This window comes from Neolamprologus multifasciatus, chromosome 3 (genome assembly GCF_963576455.1).
Source record: "Neolamprologus multifasciatus chromosome 3, fNeoMul1.2, whole genome shotgun sequence".
In the NCBI taxonomy this organism is placed as follows: Eukaryota; Metazoa; Chordata; class Actinopteri; order Cichliformes; family Cichlidae; genus Neolamprologus; species Neolamprologus multifasciatus.
The window spans coordinates 13974727-13983516 of NC_140441.1; positions in this window are offsets into that span (position 1 = coordinate 13974727).

Genomic DNA, 8790 nt, shown 5'->3' on the forward strand with positions numbered 1-8790 from the left:
TCTGAAGGCTGAATCTTCCATCTGAACTCAGTGGCAGCTGGGAGTGCTGCTGTCAAAGATCCTCCTCGCTTCCTTGTTAAAAATTTATTAACAGACAGCAAGGGACACTGAAAGAATCATGAAGCTTATAAACAGTGTTTACACAGGCCTAGTTTTGTTCTAAAGTGAACAAAACTTTAACTTACAAAAACCCACAACTGAATGTGGCAGCAGCGCGACTCCTCGTGATGCTCGCTCTGTCTGAACCATCCATCCAGGAGCTGGACCTTATCCCGGCTGCAAAAGGTGGGCAGCTGTACGCCCAGGACAGGTCGCCAGTCTATCGAGGGGCCAAAACAGAAAGACAAACATCTGCAGAATATTTAGAATCACAAACGAACATAACAAGCCTTTTTCTTTTCTTTTTTTTTGGACTCGTCTTGAAGTGCGTTTAAAAATTTGTTATGATCTTTGCGTTTATTCACTTCTGTAGAAAAGGGCCTTAGACAAAGGCTTATGGTGCTGGACCAATATGTGCACGTGAAACAGGAAGTTGCATTTCTACCCGGGTCAGGTGTGGCTCAGGAGACAGAGCGGGTTATTTCCCACAAGTTTGGTGGATCGATTCGCCAGCTGATCCGGTCTGCATGTCAAAGTATCTTTGGGCACGACACGCTGCCGGATGAATGTGATTGGTCAGATTAGTAGCAAATAGTAGCAAATGTTAAGAAATCATGTGAAGAAGAAAATCTTCACACGCACAAAATAGAAAATATGTTGTTCTGCTCTAGAAAATCTGTCACATTTGATTGTTTATTTAACTCAACATGGAAGCTATGTTTTTACCCAAACAGATGACTCGTGACTGCAAAGCAGTATAAAAAATTATTTCCCGTATTCCCGTATTATTTCTGTTGAGAACAGAAACATCAAAAATACATTTTGCATCCAAGATGCCATCGTTGCACCAGCAGTGGGTTCATGAGTATTTAAAAGTAGAATGGGAGGGAGAGCCTTCAGTTTTCAGGCCCCTCTTCTGTGGAACCAGCTTCCAGTTTGGATTCAGGAGACAGACACTATCTCTACTTTTAAGATTAGGCTTAAAACTTTCCTTTTTGCTAAAGCATATAGTTAGGGCTGGACCAGGTGACCCTGAATCCTCCCTTAGTTATGCTGCAATAGATGTAGGCTGCCGGGGGATTCCCATGATGCATTGAGTTTTTCCTTTCCAGTCACCTTTCTCACTCACTATGTGTTAATAGACCTCTCTGTATTGAATCATATCTGTTATTAATCTCTGTCTCTCTTCCACAGCATGTCTTTATCCTGTCTTCCTTCTCTCACCCCAACCGGTAGCAGCAGATGGCCCCGCCCCTCCCTGAGCCTGGTTCTGCCGGAGGTTTCTTCCTGTTAAAAGGGAGTTTTTCCTTCCCACTGTCGCCAAAGTGCTTGCTCATAGGGGGTCATATGATTGTTGGGTTTTTCTCTGTATCTATGAAGCGCCTTGAGGCGACATTTGTTGTGATTTGGCGCTATATAAATAAAATTGAATTGAATTGAATTGAAAGAGCAAAGAGTACCAGTCCAGTCTCCTTCTTCTAATGTGTCTGGTTACTCAAAAAGTGGGGCACACACCATCCTACCGAAAGATGTTCCTTTATTTGTTGATACTGGAACGGCACCAATACGTCGCTCTAAAATCTGTTCATCCAGGTTGGGATCTGGAAACGGCAAATGCCACAGATATGACTCACTTCACACTGCCTTGTGCAGACGGATTTGCATTTGTCAAGTCTGCATTCATTTCCTCGGGGTTTCACTTTAAATCGTCCCCCAGCTGCATGGCGGATATTTAGTCCAGGCTGCGCTTGTGTTTGTCTTTCTGTTCGACCTGCTGAGCCTCGAGGTGCTTCATTGTAACCTTTCGTAAATGAGATGCGGGGGGGCGGGGGGGGGGGGGGGGGGGGGGCGCTTTAAGGGAGGCTTAGCTCTGCTGACAGCCTGCTTGTTACAGTTGTCAGCCAGCTGAGGTAGTTTGACACCTGTAATCTCGGTTGCTACGGTTCTGGGCCAGTTTCTGTCGACAGGGCTCATACTGCCCAGTCAAGCAAAAAAGGGAAAAAGTGACAACTGACTTGACCGCTGAATTGTGTAAAAGTGGTATCATCGACTTAATACACACCTTGAAGGAGTTTCGCCTCCTTGAGAAAAGCTCATCTGTCTGTCAGCGCGCGACAATCACTCGCACGAGTTATTAGCCGTTCTGTTTTACTTTGCAAGTTTTGCATTTGCGCACTCATCTGCAGACATCCAATTTAAAAAATCCCACACATCTACTTTTAATATATTTCATGCGAAGCACAGGAAGTAACACAAAAAAAATTGACAGGCCCAAATTTCAGCAAACTAAAGTGATTTTTCTTCGGGTGTCCTTTTGACAAATAATGTTATTGCATTTAAAACGTCTCATTGCCAAACCCAGAGTTTCATATTTGGAAACAGACATCTCTATCTTTGTGCCGAGGACAGAAACAAGTCTCTGAGCCCTCTCGTGTGTTTTGGCTGGTGCGTGGGTGCTGTTGCGGCGTGTTGTTTAGCAGCAGATTGTGCCTTTAGTTTAGAATCAACAGTGCATGCAGTGGGTATTATTTGTTAAGGCCTTAGCCAAGCACTGAAGTGCACTTAATGCTATTAAGTTGAACCCAGCAGTGCGTGTCCTGCAGTATGTTGTGTGTCTAACATACTGGAGGAGGAGATGAGCATTTGATGTGGTCAGGCAATTAAACAGCAAGTTAATATTTATGCTCTTCCTTTGAGCGCACAACATCATCTTTTCTCCTCAGCTGTGAGAACGTGTCCTTGACTGAAAGCCTAAACATTCATATCATTCCCATTATATTAGCACTGCGTGTGTGTGCATGCATGCTGCATTAATAAGCACGGTAATGAAAGGGGACAGTTTTCAGTTGCCGTGGTAATGAAGCAGTGGACCGTTGCAAGGCACGACGACAAAGAGGGAACGCAACTGTATTACTGCAAACACAAACAGCGGACAATGATTGGATTAAGGCAGGAGGGAGATGGATGGACAGATAGATGCAAAAAAACAAAATAAGTGGACAGCTGCAGCATGGGACAACTTTGCATGTCAAAATAGAGGTCTGTGTTTATGAGAGAGAGACTAATGGATGGTCTTGTCTCTACATCCAGAGGTGTACAAGGAGGAGTGAAGAGAGAGATGTGTATGTCGTTAGGGGACACGGACGGGATGATGTGATCGATATAACTGAGCCCGTGTCCCCCGAAGAGAGACAGGCAGAGATGCAGATGGATGGGCAGAAACAGAGATGCAGCAGAGGAGGGGTCGGCTTGACAGACAGATAGATCAAATGAAAGGAATGCAGGGAGGTGACAGACAGAGTGAGACGATAAGCAGCGTTACGAAAGACAGCAAGATTAATATAGAGGTAGATGTGGAAATTATGTGAGAGAGGAGAGGTCGGGTCGATGGCGAGACATTTACCCTCTGGAATCTTTGGTGAAGAAAAGAGGCAGAGTGCACAGATGATTTTCTTATGACCTTGAAGCGGTGTGGTTTAAATGAAGTTAAGAGTAAGTACCTTCCAAAGCCAGAAACAATTTCGAGAGTCTCTTCCCCACCACGTGACGCTGTATAGAGCTGTCAGTTCGCTGACAGTCAAAGACACGGGGTCACATTTCACGGTTCAGATGCTTTTGCATTGCAGAGGAGAGACACTCAAAAGAAAAGGACAGAGGTGAATGGTTTCAGTAATGTGTTTCTTTCTTTCAGATCTCCCCTTCAGACATGCACTATAACAGGGTTTTATTGAGTGTAAGTCTTTAAACCCCGTTAAAGGCTCAGCCTGTGTATTTTTTGTATTCTGTCTTCTGAAGCCGCGTATTCAATAAAGTGCTACGTCACAACTTCTAGGGCAACATTCATCCTTTGATTGTTAAATCTCAACAACTGTTTGACTGATTCTCATAAACTTCGCATCTTAGCTTGCTTAAGATGAGTTCAGATTCATCTGATGATCCACTGAGTTCTCATCCTTTTCTTTTGGCTCTCGGAGGAGACGGACGCACTTTTTCTCCTCTCCCTTATCTTCCCTGCTTAGTTCTTATGTCCTTGTCTAGTCTCGTGTTTTTTGTATTACTTTCCCTCGAACGCACTCTCACAGTCTGTTTCTAAAACCTAAAAGAGAATTATGGATTTGACTGGTCTCTGAATGCTATTGACACCCTTCAACGAGAAGTCTAGGCTCAGGAGAGCCCGAGTGCCCTGGAGGGACTTTCCCTGCTGGATACACGATGGACGGGTGGCAGAAATGGAGGGTCGTGTGCCTGGCGGGACTGTTGATCGAGGACGCTGAAGATATCTACCTATTCGGAATCATGATAACAGGGTTCTTGCTGATTGGAGCTGGCTTGGCCCTGGCTTATCGGAGAATTAAGAGAGCGTAACCGGCTGTTCAAACCCCCCCAAGGCTGCCCGCTGGGATTGGGACGAGGCGCGACTTCTCAGAAAGGGCTCACTGAGTGCAGAATGGTTAAGAGCTTGGAGAAGCTTACGGCTGCAGTGAATACTCAGAACAACACCTCTGAGTGTTGGATTACATCTTGGAACAGCTGACTGCGGTCGTGAGGTCTCAGAATCGGCTCTTTGAGCAAAAGAATGACAAGACCACAGAACTGAAGGTTAATAACATCATGGAGAAACTCGCGACTATCCAGCGGGAGATTGAGAGACCAGTGTCAGAGTGTTAAAGAACAGCTTGAAATTCTCATGAGTTGTTGCAAAAGAAAAATCACCATCATAATGCGGCGACCCCTTCGGCGCCAGCTGTGGGCTCAAGGCCGAAGCCGAACAAAAACACCCTGATAACGACTGTGTTTAGTCTGTTCCTTCCCATTCCATGCGAGGCCACCCGGGTTGGCTGGAAGACTGTTTACTTAGCCTGCCAGGGCGAAGGACACTGTCTCAGCTGAACTATGGACACGCACACACATACATATACTGATACTGATAAGCACTCACTGACGCATCACCCTCCCTACCCCGGATCCAACGCCACCTCCAATGCTTACCTCCCCTCTGATGTGGACATCGGGTCAGCTGGAGGCGCAGTCGAAAGATTGCAGCGGTCCCAGATCAGACGTACACACTGGAACTCTTTCCCATGTTGCTTGTCTGTGTTTATTGTGCTATGGTGTGTTGATATCTGTGCATTCCTGAATTATCCTTTTGTGTTACACATTTCGATGTTTTTTTTTTCCTCGCTACCTAGCCTGACCTGTCTCCCCACTGTGATGTTTGTATTGTATGTACGGTTGGCAAGGTCTGTCATCTTGGTTGTGGGCAAAAGACCTGCAACTGACAAATAAAGGCTATCTCTCATCTCTCTCTCTCATTCAGTCCCTTTAAGTCTTTGTTTTTTTTTTTTTGAGTATTTATTATACCTGCTCTTTAGACAGTAGCAGCTAACCCCCTCCTGGCTGGGTTAGCGACTGTGGCTCAGGAGGTTGAGAAGCGTATCTGTAACCAGAAGGTCGCCGGTTCGATCCCCGGGCTCTCTGTCCTGGTCGTTGTGTCCTTGTGTCCTTGGGCAAGACACTTTACCCTACCGCCTACTGGTGTTGGCCAGAGGGGCCGATGGCGCGATATGGTGTCTGTCAGTCTGCCCCAGGGCAGCTGTGGCTACAACTGTAGCTGCCTCCACCAGTGTGTGAATGCGAGAGTGAATGAATAGTGGCATTGTAAAGCGCTTTGGATGCCTTGAAAAGCGCTATATAAATCCAATCCATTATTATTATTATTACAAAAATCTTTACATGCATTCATTAGTGTTACAAATTGCCCACATTTCACCATATGAGTGGGAATCAGTCAGCACAGATCCCCATTATCATGCTCCACAGCACTTCTGGCAGCATATAATATGTTACGCAGTACCAGTCAATGAGTGAGTGCCCAGACTTTTGACTGGTGTATTTCGGACCTTTGACACACATACACAGGGGGCCATCTCAGCCAAAGCGGTGACATTTGAAAATTTATTTCATTAATGGAATCCTGACCAGCGTACTGCAGGATACTGATGCAGGATACTGATGCAGTATTATGCCCTGTAGCTCAGATTAAATTAACAAAATGATTCATCAATGCAACCTGTCGTGAAAAGTCCAAAAATCATGCCCACCGAACTGATGACTGAAGTCGTCGTTGTGCTGCGTTGTCGGTTTTGTAAATATATGCTGTGGTTTGTGCTTCTTTTGCTACATGATGTCTCTCAGAGATGCAAAAAGAAGTTGTTGTTTGTGTTTTCTGTGTAAATGCGTCTTCTTGTGAGTATGCATGCGTGGATCAGTAACTGCTGCGCGCTGACATTACACGATTTATGTGTAGGTATGTTGTTCAGGTTTTCTGCGTAGTCTCGTCTGAAGTCGTCGTGCACAGTGAGCGTTCCCGAACAGTTTGAAGTGACTAGTGTTAGGATAGCTGGCATGTTTCCAGGCACACGTGCCTGCGATATACAAAGTAAGCCTGCCGCACACCTTGTATGCTTTTCAAAATGTCCTCCTACACCTTAACTCCCACACTTTAAACACAGAGATTATTTCTACACAGACTTATCAGCCACCAGACTGCTCCCACTCCACTCTCACCTACATCTCTTCAGTCTGTTTTTGTGGCGTGACACTAAAAGGAAAAATCCAGTCCAGTTCACACTTTTCTATTCATTGCTGGATGCCTGGCTAAAGCAGTCGGCAAGCTAAACGAATCAAGGGTTTAAGCGGTAAAGACATCATAAAGATAAACGCAACGATGTGTAGCACGATCGCGTGTAGCATGTTCTTACTCCACATGTTCCCATTAAATTGCAGTCATTGGTTTGGTGTGTTTGCATTTCCCTACTCCCTGTAACACTCATATAAGCTGCTCATTAAATTGGAAATCGGGGGAAAAGCCAAACATTATGAATAAGGTCACATCTACCACCAGCTTGGTCACAGACTGAAATGAAGCTTGGGCTGCTGAGCACGACTCGAAAGCTGTGACAGCAAAATCAAGTTAGCTGTCAGACTGACCAAAGCCACCTTCCTAAATCTTACCAGTGGCATGATCACACCATAACCCCTTTAACTTATAGTCTACGATAATTCAGAGGGAAGTCTGTTAAGGTAAAAATGTAGTCACGATTTCTCTTCATAACTTTAAAACCATGTAACTATTTTAATTGTTTTCCTCTTCATAATAAAATAAAAAGGGCAATGAATAATGTAAGGCGTCTATCTTTGAAGTTATGCTAATGTGATTAGACCTAATTTCCTGTGATTGAAAGTGCTCCTGAGGTCTAAAATCACATGACTAAACTAGGATTAATTACATAATTGGGTAAATAAATGCATAAAATGAATCATATGTATAAACAACCAATGACTGACTCGCTTCCACCAAGCAAAGGAGGAAGAAGCTTTTTCCACTTGCAATATCAGCACTACCTTGGCTTAGTGTCAGCTGAGGTATGCTATGTTAAATTAATAAGTTGTATTCCTTACTGTGGAAAAACATACTGGGAATTGTTCCTTTGCATGTGACACGAGGGCACAATGCTTAACTTCAACTATCCAAACCAAATATGCAGCAAAAATAATAATAATAACCCAGCTCTGGTAACATTTGCAGTCTCCTCCAAATGGCCCTGTTAAATCACACAACAAGTTGCTCCATTATATCTGGTAGCAGACCCCACAGTGGATGCAACTTTACACACAAAACAGACACATGGGAGAGCTGTATATCGTCACAAGAGAGAACAGGTGGAAATAATCGCCTGACTCATTAACCCATATCCTATGCTATCTTGGCAAACATTATATAAGCATCTGCAATCTCTGCTTCTGAATTTATTGGAAATTCTGGCAATTATTGCCAGTGACAGAAGATACCATCTCCGCCCATGGAAGCACAGATACAATATTCATAGTTCTGACAAACACAAATACACGCCGCCGCAGCAGCTGACAAGCCATTATATTACCATCTGGCAATACTTCGCTTATTTCATACCATTTCAACAAATTAGGAGGTCCATGTTGAAAGGCTAGTATAAAAACAAGTAAGACGGTGTGAGTGGGAGCTTGTTTTTTTCAGAATAATGGGCTCAATTATCGTTTCTGCCGCCTCTTTACTTCTGCTCAGCATGGACAGCAACTTTTCTGAAATGTGCAATCTACAGTACTTCATTGCCTCTATAAATGGTTAAACTTACGGGATTTAAGAGCAAGCAAAGCTATAATGATTTGTGCCAATATCCATGTTTAATTTAGTCCAAATCAATGCTGAAAATCCCAAATGATCAGACGGGCTCAACATTTCCTCCAGCACTCTGTTCTTATCAGGATGGACTGGAACACAATTTGTGAGTTTACCTAAACCTCCTTTTTAATTACTCGACTTCTGTACTGTAGCGTCGCGGTCTATTAAATCTATACTGTATCTATTGAATGGACTAAAGTAATCATGGCTGCAGCAGTAGTCATGCAAGCTTGCCTTCCCTCCTCTTAATTGTTACACTATGCTGCAATAGGATTATTAAACTTTGCAAAAAGCTCAGTAATACATAATTTTCCTGTTTTGTTTCACCAGTTCGGGTCAGTGTCAAATGTATGATTAGATAAAGACAGATTGCTAGAGTTAATGGTGCAACCTGAGGCATTCTGTGCATTTATTAAAAAAATAAATTGTGGATGTATCACAAAGAACTTAATGAGAACTAGATCAGCAGT